At 38.3% G+C, this 13065-nt stretch overlaps 1 long non-coding RNA gene across 2 annotated transcripts; it reads left to right on the top strand.

The window, feature by feature from the left end:
- Window positions 1–339: 339 nt before the first annotated feature.
- LOC132804912 (uncharacterized) lies at window positions 340–12328 on the top strand. Of its 2 annotated transcripts, XR_009640109.1 has the most exons (3): window positions 340–9690; window positions 9804–9864; window positions 10958–12328. It is a non-coding gene; the product is annotated as an uncharacterized LOC132804912 (long non-coding RNA). The 2 variants fall into 2 exon arrangements; XR_009640108.1 differs by having other exon boundaries at window positions 9804–12328.
- The last annotated feature ends 737 nt before the right edge of the window (window positions 12329–13065 follow it).

Raw genomic sequence — 13065 nt, 5'->3', positions numbered from 1 at the left:
CACCCACCAGCAAATACACATTCAGCAAAATAATAAATTTGGGAATAAGAAAAAAAAAATTATTTTTTAAAAGTCATTCCAAATAGGATTTTATATAGATCATTACAACAACTATTACATTAATGATCAAGACTCATTTCCTTAGATCTTCAAGCCTACTTCTTAGTTTATATATAATTATCTATATGAATGATATAAAGACAACGAGAACTTCTTATACTTTTTGATGGATCCTCATAATAGGTAAGTTCAGAGCATATTTGCATTCAGAGTTTATTTGATTTTGTAATGAAAATATAATCTTTCAAGGAGAGGAGAACTTAGAAAGCCATAGACAAAATATTTGATATATTAAAGAAAGGAATTTCTTACAAGGCTTGAATCCACACTAGTACCTTCTTTTCATAGATGAAGGAAGAGAATACAAAGAAACTTTTATAGTACATTAGGATAAAGAGAAATCTCCTTTTCCAGACAAATCGATAAACTAAATAAAGTACATTTAAATAATATACACTCAATTTTACAAATGGACAAATTATGGTGACTCAGAAACTATTTTATGAGGGGGAAAGATTAAGACATTCTTATTCATAATAATCTACCTTCCTATAAATGGGTTTCCACCACAGTGTGCTGTTCATAGTCTTTATTTTCCTGAGGGTTCGGCTGCTTCAAGAGAGCCTCGATTTCTAGATCAATTGGTTCTTCCAATTTAGGTGTCTTGCTTGACTCGTTGCTTGAGTTTTGAAAAAGATCTTTAGTGAGATCCTAGGAGTCTTAAAAATTAGGGTTTTGAGAGTTCTGGAAGACAAAATCTTGAAGATCCAAGAGGTCAATACCCATGGGGACCTGTACAACTTCTACCTTTGGCATAGGGCTGAGAGATTTATTTAGGAATCTTTGGAACTGTATTTTCATCATACAAGTGATCGATGGATGTGGTGATGATCTCTTCCTGTGGTGGTTCATAACTGTTTAACCTATAAAGGTATGTGACCACTTCAGACTTGACTTGAGGAGATGAGGTTTCAAAAGTGGTAGTCCATTCGAATGCCACATTATGAGTCTAAAAAAGTGTAGCATTATGGTTGTAGAGGTAGGGTCTGCTGATCATAAATATGCTAGTAATCTGTTTTGCCTGCTCACATGTCATTTTTTAGAGATTGTTCTAACCAATAATTCTAGACAGTTCATGTATCCATCATGAAATGGGGTTAAACCATTCCAAAAATGACAATATCAAAGAACTGGGGTTAAACCAAGTGTTCAACAAGGGGCATGGTTTATAAAGTAATTATACACCGAAGATACCACAAATCACCTTCAGTAAACTCAGTCTTTGGTTGGAGGTAATAGGGTAAAAGAAATGGTAAAAGAGGGTCAAACACAAAGTTATCTTTTTGAATTCATTGGAGTATTGGCTAAGTTTGGGAATAGATGACTTCTGATATATGTTTGTATATCCCTAAAGACAACATGATTAAGGTCAGAAGGGAAGAGTTTTCGGATTAGGGCTTTCAAACCTTCTGCCATTAGAATCAGAGGGAAGGATTTTACTTCAGGTATTATTTGTATGGTTTGCTTTTTCTGGGTAACATGTCTATGAGAATATTGTGTTCCCCTTTTATATGCTGAACACCAAACTCATATTTTGCAAACAAGTCTTTCAATCTTAACAATTAAGGATTGGGCAAGGATTTGTTATTAAATTCTAATACTCTTAAAAATGATAAGTTGTCCATTTGTATAAAAGATCTGTGTCCTATTAGATGGAGTTCAAACTTTTGTATCCCATACTTGATAGCAAGAATCTCCTTGTAAATAGTGTGATGTTGTTATCCTAATAGCTTGAATTATCCACTAGCGTTGCCACAATAATGGAGGATTCCATTAACTTTTTCCATTAATGTGGCTCCCCAATAAAGGTCATTTAAGTCTATTTACCATATTCTCTTTCCCTGTTCTGGGATTTTGAGAGTACGGGGCTATACAACTAACTTCTTTAGTTCTTTGACAGTAGTCATTTGTTACATTCTCCGAGAATGTGGCTTTTTCTTTAAGAGTTTGGAAACATAACTCACATGGATATCATCTTTGGGAATAAAGCTTATGATGAAATTTACAATAATAAAAAATTGATGTATTTGTTTGAAGTAGAGAATCTCGTCAAGAAACTTTAGGATTCTTCTGTTATGTGGCGTCCAGGCATGTTCTCCCCTCGAGAAAAATGCATATCCAAGAAGCCTATTTTTGGTTTAGCTAATTCGCTTTTTTTTTTTTTTATTGGAAAGCGTTATTTCATTTTTTTGCTAGGAAAGATTGATTAGCTTAATAATCTTCAGAAAATAAAAGGATGTCACCAGTGTGAACAAGGATTCTTTCCAAAATGGGCTCAATGATTCTGATTATGGCTTTTTGGAACAATGAAGGTGCTACCTTGAATCCAAAAGGAAGCACTGTACATTAGTATTAAGCACTTAGAATGCAAAAAGCCATTTTATATCTTTCTTCTTGATCGATTCCTATTTGCCAAAAGCTCATCTTGAGGCCAAATTTAAAGAATATATGGGCCTTGTTGAGATGGGCAAACTACGAACTGATCTTCAGCAATGGGAATCTATCATCTTTCAAAGATTGGATTAGTGGTTTGTAGTCAATAAAAATCCTTCTCTTTCCTCTGTTTATTTCTGATTTCTTATTGACATAGAAAGCTTGGCAAGCTCAGTTTGGCATTGTGGGCTCAATCAATCCTTGTTGGAGTAGCGCTGAGCATTTTTTCTAGCAAGTGTGAGATCAAAGGGAGTCATTCCTGAATGTGTGGCCTTGGTAGCATTGATATCTTTGCTCAGCTTGATAAAAAAATTGTTCATTCTTCCATAATGGATGAAGATGATTGAAGGTTTCATGAATGTCTGCACAGAGAATTAAGAGTTTCTCTTAAAGTTGTTTGTAGTTTGGTGGTGCCTTTTAGGACAGAGAGTAGAGCTTTGATGTTCTTACGAAAGCCTTAAATTATCCTTGAAACTTTATTCTTTATGGAAGGATGGTTAAATTTCTTGACTCTATATACACATCCATTCCAATTAGAATATCTTTATTTGGAATTTACTTCCTAAAACCTTCATCCATATTATGCAATATGGGAAGAACGTGATTCCAATAAGGCTTTTTGCTATCCATTCTATTTTGAACAACTTATCATCAACAACTTTGAACTATTCTTCATGCTTTGTCCAAAACTCTTTAGGAGGTATCTCTGGATTCATCATACTTTTCTATGCTCTTGTATCAATATAGGCGATGACATCCTTAGGTTGAGAATACTTGCTGGTGAGGATTTGGATTGGAATGTTGGCAACTGAAATGGCTTCTGCCTTTAGAGCTTATGGTATTTCATTGGAAATTATATAGAGGGCTGAGTGATTGATGAGGAAAGAATCTTCATATTCATTGTCTTTACTTCCACTTTCCTCTGTGGGAAGTACGAAAATTGTTTCTTCGTCTCGACACTTTGTTTAGCGTAGAGTGATTCAGTATCTACAAACTTTATTTCTAAGAGAAGATCATCAATCTGCAATTGTTGTAAAAGTTTTATGGCCTTTTACCTTTTGGTAGGACACCGTCAAGCATAACGCTCATTCCACCAGCAAAGATAACATTGATTAGTTTTTTATTGATGCCTTTGCTATACTTTTTTCTGAAATATCTGAACTTTTCCTTTTACCTTTGGAATATTTGTCCTTCTTGTGCCAGTGTTAGTTTTTTGCTTCTTAGTCTTGTAAGCACAGCTGTCTTATGGGCCTTTAATCAGTAAATTTGGTAGTCTATAAACTGATTTACATAAAGGTTATTTCTTCATGATAGTTTGAAAATATTGATTTTGTTCACATAATTTATCATGAGCAGACATTGCCATCTGATGACTTTAACCTATCAAAATTATTTTCATGGGCAATTTAGATGCAAGGATAGATGTCTGGATTTCAGGCTGCAACTCATCTAGAAAAGATTATATATAGACTTGTTTTAAATTTTGATCATTAACCCTATAATAAGTAAATATCTCGATGACATTCTCTCATAGTCGTTGTTTAGATCTTTCCTTTTGAGAGAACAACATTTCATAGTGAAAAATTCCTTTTGAGTTTGCAAGAGGAGTAAGGAATGATCTCTTATGAATTCACAAGATGGTTCCCAGAGCCTCTGTTGTGGTTCTAACTTGAGCGAACTATATCTGTCTGCGTTCACCAAGTTATTGAAATCAATTTCTTAGTCTACCAAAATTTCTAGATGCAAATTCCTTTAAACCTACTACAAGGTTGGCATTTGTTTTGTACATTTGGTTATCTATCCATGCTCCGAGCTCGTGCATTCTATGCTTCCATTGGCTTGGCTCCGGGTCATCAAATGTAAACCATAGGCTAGAAGTAGGTTTCAGAGTTTGATATGATGATCAGTGTGGTGGTATAAGGCACTAGCAAGCTATCTGATGTCTAGTCTCACATCGTCCAAGTGTAGATTAGGATATGACTCAAATATAAAAATAGTCACTCTCATAACATCAAGACCTTTTTAGAAAGGTTGGCTTTAGGGTTCAAAAGAACTTCGAAGTTAAGCATGCTCAGGCTAGAACAATCCTACGATGGGTAGCCTCTTGGAAAGCTCTAAACAAGTAACCCCATAGCGAGTGTGGTCAAAAAATGGTATTAAAGCCTATATCCAGTTATAAGTGTGCCGGTAAGGATACTAAGTCCCAAGGGGGTGGATTGTGACAACCAGTATAGGCTGGTATGGGACACTGGTAGGCTACCTAATGTCCAATCCTAAAGCTCTAAACAAGAAACCCTATAGTGAGTGCGATCACAAATGGTATCAAAGCTTGTACTCAGCTAGAAGTGTGACAATGAGGATGCTTGGCCGCAAAGAGGGTGGATTGTGATAACCAGTGTGGGCAGGTGTGGGGCACTAGTAGGTTATCTGGTATCTAATCCTACGTCATCTAGATGTAAATTAGAGGATTATTCAAATGTAATAATAGTCACTTTCACAACGCCATGACTTCAAGGTCCCAAAAAACTCCGAAGTTAAGCGTGCTAAGGTGAAAGCAATCCTAAGCAATCCTAAAATGGGTGATCTTTTGGGAAGCTCTGGACCAAAAATCTCATAAAAAATGCAGTGGCTAAATTGAAGACAATATTGGTAGAGAGTGACAGGTCCACCAATAGAGGCGGGGTGTTACATTTGCTGAATGTGATGGCTAAATTAGGGATATTCTCGGCAGAGAGTGATAGGTCTGCCAGTAGAGGCGGGTTGTTACATTTTCTGCCTTTCCTAGTTAGTTTCTCCTTCAGTTTTTAGTTCAGATATCATTAGATCAAGTTGTTGTGTTTGATTATGAGGTGGTTCGGACACCATTGGATTAGGTTATTGTGTCTGATTGTGAGGTGGTGGTTATTGACTATTGAGTCTGGTATGTGGTAGAAGATTGTTAGCTACCTTTCTGGGCTAGTTTCTCCTTCAATTTATGGTTCAGGAACCATTAGATTAGGTATTGGATCAGGTTGCTGTGTCTAATTATGAGATGGTTCAGACACCATCAAATTAGGTTATTGTGTCTGATTGTGAGGTGGCGGTTATTGACTATTGAGTCTGGTATGTGGTAGAGGATTATTGAGCTTCCTTTCTTGGCTAGTTTTTCCTTCAATTTCTGGTTCAGACACCATTCGATCAGGTTGTTGTGTCTGATTGTGAGATGGTGGTTACTAAGTCTGGTATGTTATAGAGGATTGTGCCATTAGCAGTGTGGAGATGTCAGCCATGTCTTCTTCATTTTTTTTTTTTTAAACATGACAACTGATCTTTTAAGGATTCCTCTTTCATTGGCTCTTATTGTGTAATTGTAAAGGTTGTTGGTAGATCTGAAGAGCTTGATGGAGGTGGTTTAAAATTGCTTTTGCTGCCTTTCTTGGTTAGTTTCTCCTTCATTTTTTGGTCTAGACAGCACTGGATCATATTATTGTGTTTGATTGTGGGGTGGTGGTTATTAAGTTTGGTATGTGGTAGAAGATTGCACCATCAACAGTGTGAAGATGTCAGCCATGTCTTCTTTAGAGTCTTTGTAACACCCCGTCCCAAATCACACCGGAATCCGTGCACGTTGATCGAGGTTGACCGTTGACCGAGTGGGTCAAAAGTTGACTTTTTGTTCCAGTTGGAATTTCCAGTTGACCAAGGTACCGTGGCGAAGTGCATGATGCCTCGAGTTCGTAGACTAGTAGCACGTCGAAAATAGAGCTACGGTTTGAAAGTTATGAGCGAAACAAGTTGAGGTCCAAACTGTCCAAGGGGTGCCGGAGTTGACTTTTTATTTATGGGGAAATGAGCTTTGACTCATGCATGGTTGTGAAGTGCTCGTCGATACGAGTTCACAGACTAGCGGCACGCTTAAAACGGACATCCGGTTAAAAAGTTATGGACGCGTGAAGTTTGCCGGATACCGTAATATTTTAATGTTTTTGAGTCGATGAACAGTGAAATGCCACGTGTCGTCACCTGATTGGTCCACGTGGAATGAACAGTGTCACACAGTGGCTTTTATTCGACAAAAATCTAGGGGAAGAGAGAGAAAGAGAGAGAGGAGAGAGAAAGAGACAGAGAGTCCGATCGGCCACCGGAGATTTTCAAATTTTTCGGCCGATTTACTGTACATGCGCCGGCCAGCAAGATTCCTCTCCCCATTTTCGGCAAAAGCTCAAAATTTCACGTCCATTGGCCGCCGGACGCGCCCGGATCGAGGCGGCCAAGATCGGCGGCGATTTTTCCCTCCACTGCCGGCCACCGCCGATTGACCCATTTTCGGCCATTTTCCAGCCACACGTGCCAGCTAGCCAACACCAGCTCCTGAAGTCCGGCTGACCCACCAAATTTCACGGCCACCGGACCACCGACGCGCCGGGATCGGAGCTTTTTTCGGCGAGGGGCCAGAATCCTTCAAACTGTGATTTCTCCGCTGTTCGGCCTCCGTTTGCCTCACCGTCGGTCCCGTTGGATTGCTCTCCCCTCGATCTACAAATCTGCAAAAAATCTCAGCCAACAGCCATCGCACGCGCTGCCGCCGCCGACGGTTGCCCGTGACCGCGGCGGCTCACCGAAAGTTACTGTTCCGGCGAGTACCCAGTCTTCCGGCCGGCTCCTGTCCACTGTGTTCGATCTCCTGAACCCGAATCTGGCATCCGTTTCCACCAATTCGCGACAGTTTGGGGGAATTAGGAAGTCGAAACCCGAAAGCTTTCCGGCGAGATTCCGACCCCGTCGGGTCCGATCACCGGAAAGTAAGACCGAATCAGTGATACTCATCACTCGAGCTTCGATTCGGTATATAACTTGTAACGATATCGTTTGGTGTTCGCTCCCCGGGTACCCATTTGGGAATTACCCGAATAAAATATTAATATATTTGGTTGGTATACTGTGGTTGTTTAGGTGCACGCGCGAGTAGTGGCGTTGATCCGGCGGAGGATCTTAGCTGATTTACGCGCTTAAGGTGAGTGACCCACCTTCAGAAAAATATTTTGGGAATTTAATTATGTTTAATTGGTATTTAAATCATGCTCATGTGGTACAATTTAATTATGGATTTATTGTGGTTTAATTTATTTATTATGTATGAGCAAAGTGTATTTCGGTAAAAATCGTACGAGGTTTTAAGTACTATTTTAGGGCATAATTTGGTTAATTATTTTATGAAAATATTTGTTTAAATTGTATAAATTATGCCCGCGGTATTTTAATTGTCGAAACTCGTGTTACGAGAAAAATTATGGTTTATTGGTTATCGATGTTTCCGTACCGTTTGTTAAATAAAAATATGTGGGATGGTTGTTTGTGAAAATTTGGTATATTTCCCACGGTAAATTTTGGAAAACGGTACAGTTGGTTTAATAATTGTTTTAGACGCATTGATACAGTATTGGTGTTCTGGTATATATATATGTGGTTCAGCGCGCAAGTATTATTATTTCACCCGTGAGTTGCCACTGGACCGTGGGTAGGCAAGTTTGTTATTGGCCACAGCCGCCCCCCTCCTTGGCCGGGATGATGGTTTCAGCAGCGGTACTGTCGGGAAGCCGAAGTGCCGTTTGCAAGTTTCTCTCTTTAATCTCCCCGCCAGTCGGTGCTCAGGACGTTGGGTATCGGAGGGCATCACCGGTATATGGTGTGGTGCATCAAGTGTAATTGTCAAGTGTAGTTTTCAAATAAAGTTTAAAACCCCAAAGGTGTTCAAAAATTATTTATTATAAATTATTACATTTTAATTATATATTGGGGTATGTATTTATTTATTTATTGTTTATCAAATGGTTTAATCCCTTGGTTTTCGGGAAGTATGTACATCGGGTTTTGTGAAATTGTTTTAAAAAGGGAACATTTCAAACGGAGTGATTGGTGAGAGTTTTGAGGGAAATTATTGTTTCCAACAGTTATTATTTATTATTATTTATTTATTAATTGTTGGTATTTATTCAATTCCCTTAATTGTTATTATTATTATTATTATTATCATTAAAAGTGTTCAGTAGTTAGGGTCACTCATTGAGATGATTAGCATCTCACGTTTTTAAGTTCCGTTCCCTTAGGTGCAAGTGGTGGTAGACGTTCTTCTGGAGCGAACCAAATTTTCCGCTGCTATCGTGTTTCGAGAAGTACCTTTGTACTCTTTCATTTCAGTGTATTATTTATTTCATCCTTGTTGTATTTCTGTTGATTAGCACTTCTTAAAGCTCTGTATACTATTGGGACACTTATGTTTTATTTATGCACTGGACTGTTGTTATTGTTGAGAAGTGCTGAAATTTGTGGAATTAATTTGTAGTATTGTGGGAGGAATAAGGGGATGTTTTTAGAAGTGTGTTTTCAGTGCAGGTAATTTTTGGTTAGTCCTACCCTTAGGGGAGGTGCTGCCGGATTTTCCGTTGGAAGGTTCGGTGGTATTTCCCTGGGATCAGGGCTTGTCTAGGGTTCCGGGGACGGAATTCTGGACGGGTCCTGACAGTTGGTATCAGAGCATAGGTTCTTGTTGAGAAGTACTGTACAAGCGCCCGGATCGAGGCGGCGAAGATCGGCGGCGATTTTTCCCTCCATTGCCGGCCACCGCCGATTGACCCATTTCCGGCCATTTTCCAGCCACACGCGCCAGCTAGCCAACACCAGCTCCTCCAGTCCGGCCGACCCACCAAATTTCACGGCCACCGGACCATCGACGCGCCGGGATCGGAGCTTTTTCCGACGAGGGGCCGGAATCCTTCAAACCGTGATTTCTCCGCCGTCCGGCCTCCGTTTGCCTCACCGCCGGTCCCGTTGGATTGCTCTCCCCTCGATCCACAAATCTGCCAAAACTCTCAGCCAACAGCCACCGCACGCGCTGCCGCCGGCAATGATTGTCGGTTACCGCGACGGTTCGCTGGAAGTTACTGTTCCTGCGAGTACCCAGTCTCCCGGCCGGCTCCTGTCCACTGTGTTCGATCTCCTGAACCCGAATCCGGCATCTGTTACCACCAATTCATGACAGTTTGGGAGAATTACAAAGTCGAAACCCGAAAGCTTTCCGGCGAGATTCCGACCCCGTCGGGTCCGATCATCGGAAAGTAAGACCGAATCAGTGATACTCATCACTCGAGCTTTGATTCGGTATATAACTCGTAACTTTTAGATATCGTTTGGTGTTCGCTCCCCGGGTACCCATTTGGGAATTACCCGAATAAAATATTAATATATTTGGTTGGTATACTGTGGTTGTTTAGGTGCACGCGCGAGTAGTGGCGTTGATCCGGCGGAGGATCTTAGCTGATTTAAGCGCTTAAGGTGAGTGACCCACCTTCAGAAAAATATTTTGGGAATTTAATTATGTTTAATTGGTATTTAAATCATGCTCATGTGGTACAATTTAATTATGGTTTTATTGTGGTTTAATTTATTTATTATGTATGAGCAAAGTGTATTTCGGTAAAAATCGTACGAGGTTTTAAGTATTATTTTCGGGCATAATTGGGTTAATTATTTTATGAAAATATTTGTTTAAATTGTATAAATAATGCCCGCGGTATTTTAATTATCGAACCTCGTGTTACGAGAAAAATTATGGTTTATTGGTTATCGATGTTTCCGTACCGTTTGTTAAATAAAAATATGTGGGATGGTTGTTTGTGAAAATTTGGTATATTTCCCACGGTAAATTTTGGAAAACGGTACAGTTGGTTTAATAATTGTTTTAGACGCATTGATACAGTATTGGTGTTCTGGTATATATATATGTGGTTCAGCGCGCAAGTATTATTATTTCACCCGTGAGTTGCCATTGGACCGTGGGTAGGCAAGTTTGTTATTGGCCACAGCCGCCCCCCTCCTTGGCCGGGATGATGGTTTCAGCAGCGGTACTGTCGGGAAGCCGAAGTGCCGTTTGCAAGTTTCTCTCTTTAATCTCCCCGCCAGTCGGTGCTCAGGACGTTGGGTATCGGAGGGCATCACCGGTATATGGTGTGGTGCATCAAGTGTAATTGTCAAGTGTAGTTTTCAAATAAAGTTTAAAACCCCAAAGGTGTTCAAAAATTATTTATTATAAATTATTACATTTTAATTATATATTGGGGTATGTATTTATTTATTTATTGTTTATCAAATGGTTTAATCCCTTGGTTTTCGGGAAGTATGTACATCGGGTTTTGTGAAATTGTTTTAAAAAGGGAACATTTCAAACGGAGTGATTGGTGAGAGTTTTGAGGGAAATTATTGTTTCCAACAGTTATTATTTATTATTATTTATTTATTAATTGTTGGTATTTATTCAATTCCCTTAATTGTTATTATTATTATTATTATTATCATTAAAAGTGTTCAGTAGTTAGGGTCACTCATTGAGATGATTAGCATCTCACGTTTTTAAGTTCCATTCCCTTAGGTGCAAGTGGTGGTAGACGTTCTTCCGGAGCGAACCAAATTTTCCGCTGCTATCATGTTTCAAGAAGTACCTTTGTACTCTTTCATTTAAGTGTATTATTTATTTCATCCTTGTTGTATTTCTGTTGATTAGCACTTCTTAAAGCTTTGTATACTATTGGGACACTTATGTTTTATTTATGCACTGGACTGTTGTTATTGTTGAGAAGTGCTGAAATTTGTGGAATTAATTTGTAATATTGTGGGAGGAATAATGGGATGTTTTTAGAAGTGTGTTTTCAGTGCAGGTAATTTTTGGTTAGTCCTACCCTTAGGGGAGGTGCTGCCGGATTTTCCGTTGAAAGGTTCGGTGGTATTTCCCTGCGATCAGGACTTGTCTAGGGTTCCGGGGAAGGAATTCTGGACGGATCCTGACAGTCTTCTTCATATTTGTCTGATTCTGAAGATGACAATTGATCTTCTGAGGATTCCTTTTTCATTGGCTCTTATCTTGTAATCGTAAATGCTTTTGGTTGATCTGAAAAGCTAAAAGGAGGTGGTTCAAAAGTGCCTCTATAAGCAGGGGTTGATTTGGAGATTTGGAGGTTTTTAAAAGGAGGATTTTGTTAAAGACCTCATGAGTCATCTTGAACATAGTGGAGAAATCAGTGGTAGGAGTTAGGTGAATGGAGCCATAGGTGTAGGTAGAAAGGGATGGTTTGAGGTTGATTGAGATCATCATCTATCTATTTAATTTGGATTTTAGATTTTTTTTCTTTTTGGGTGTAAATCCAGGACCATACATTCTATGTGCCAACAATTGTCTTAGTTGGCGGCCTAAGGTAGCTATTGACGTCACCAGTTTATCTTTTAATTGTTCGACTTTTATAGATAAGTTCTCGTTTGTTAAGGTTGTTTGGGTTGTCACTTTGTCTAGCTTCATATCAGTTCTTCTAAGAATTGTGTTTCTGAGCTTTAGCATTCATAGTTTGCCAGTTAAGGACTTCCTCAGCCTAAGTGATGGGAGTAGATGTTTCTTCAGCTGTTACTTTCTTAGACTGAATAAATGGTCTCGCCTAAGTTTTGTATGTCAAATGAATTTGTCTTTCAGGTGTGGGAGCTCCTCTTCATATGCAGGAAAGAGTAGAACATCATATAGACTATGGCATGTTTTTTTTTCTTTTCTTCTTCTCAATTAATCTTCAGACCTTTTTATAAGCAGGTAAGGGTTGTTGAAAATTCAATTTTAGAAGAGTTTGTCGCTTTTGAGGGATTCTATTTTAAAGCTGGGATTATTAAGCCAATCTATATGTACTTTTTTATTATTATTATGAAATGCATGTATTATTCTTCTTTTATCAAAATACATGTATGAGGTATATATTTATCTATAGATGATTAAGATCTAAGATGGAGAATTATGTTTTACTAGCCTTATGCAACTGTATCGTTTATATATGAGATTTGCTAGAAAAAAACGCTTATTTATTAAACCCGTAAATTTCTTTAAAATAAAAAACTAGCGTTTCCCCTTTAAATGTTTTTTAATCTGTGCATTTTCTCCCTCTTTCCTTTTTATTTTTCTTACGTTTTCTTTCTTTATATTTGGCTGTGCAACTTCAACCTTTCTAAACCTTAAGTCTTTCTCCACTTATTCCATCTCTGTCTAGACTTTCCTGTTACAGCTTTAATGTTTCTGTAGAACTTCAATTTTTTTTTTCCTACTCACTTCGATTCTCTTTTCCTTCTCTCAATAAATATAAAAAGTTGGTAACAGATTCATGAACATTCTCACCCAATTGATAAACAGATCTGTATAACTTATTAACAACTCATAACTAGAGAAAATATACTCTTTCAACACTCATTATCGAAACCCACATGTAGAGCAAATAGCAGAGTACATGAATCAACATCTTTGATATTCTGAAAATATTTAATAGGAAAAATTCATAAGAAGTTTCTTTGGTTATCTAGATTTCAATATGGATCTCTTTTATTATTATTATTATTATTATTATTATTATTTTTAAATTTATCTTTCTCGACATGTTAGTCTAGCTAACTCGATAAAATTGTCCTCTACGATGCATCTCAAATTCTCATGCTTGAACGATGTTTTTTCATTTA

The sequence above is a fragment of the Ziziphus jujuba genome, chromosome 8 (assembly GCF_031755915.1).
Source record: "Ziziphus jujuba cultivar Dongzao chromosome 8, ASM3175591v1".
NCBI classification, from domain to species: Eukaryota; Viridiplantae; Streptophyta; class Magnoliopsida; order Rosales; family Rhamnaceae; genus Ziziphus; species Ziziphus jujuba.
The sequence above is the reverse complement of the archived record's forward strand: the minus strand, read 5'-3'. Positions and strand labels throughout refer to the sequence as shown.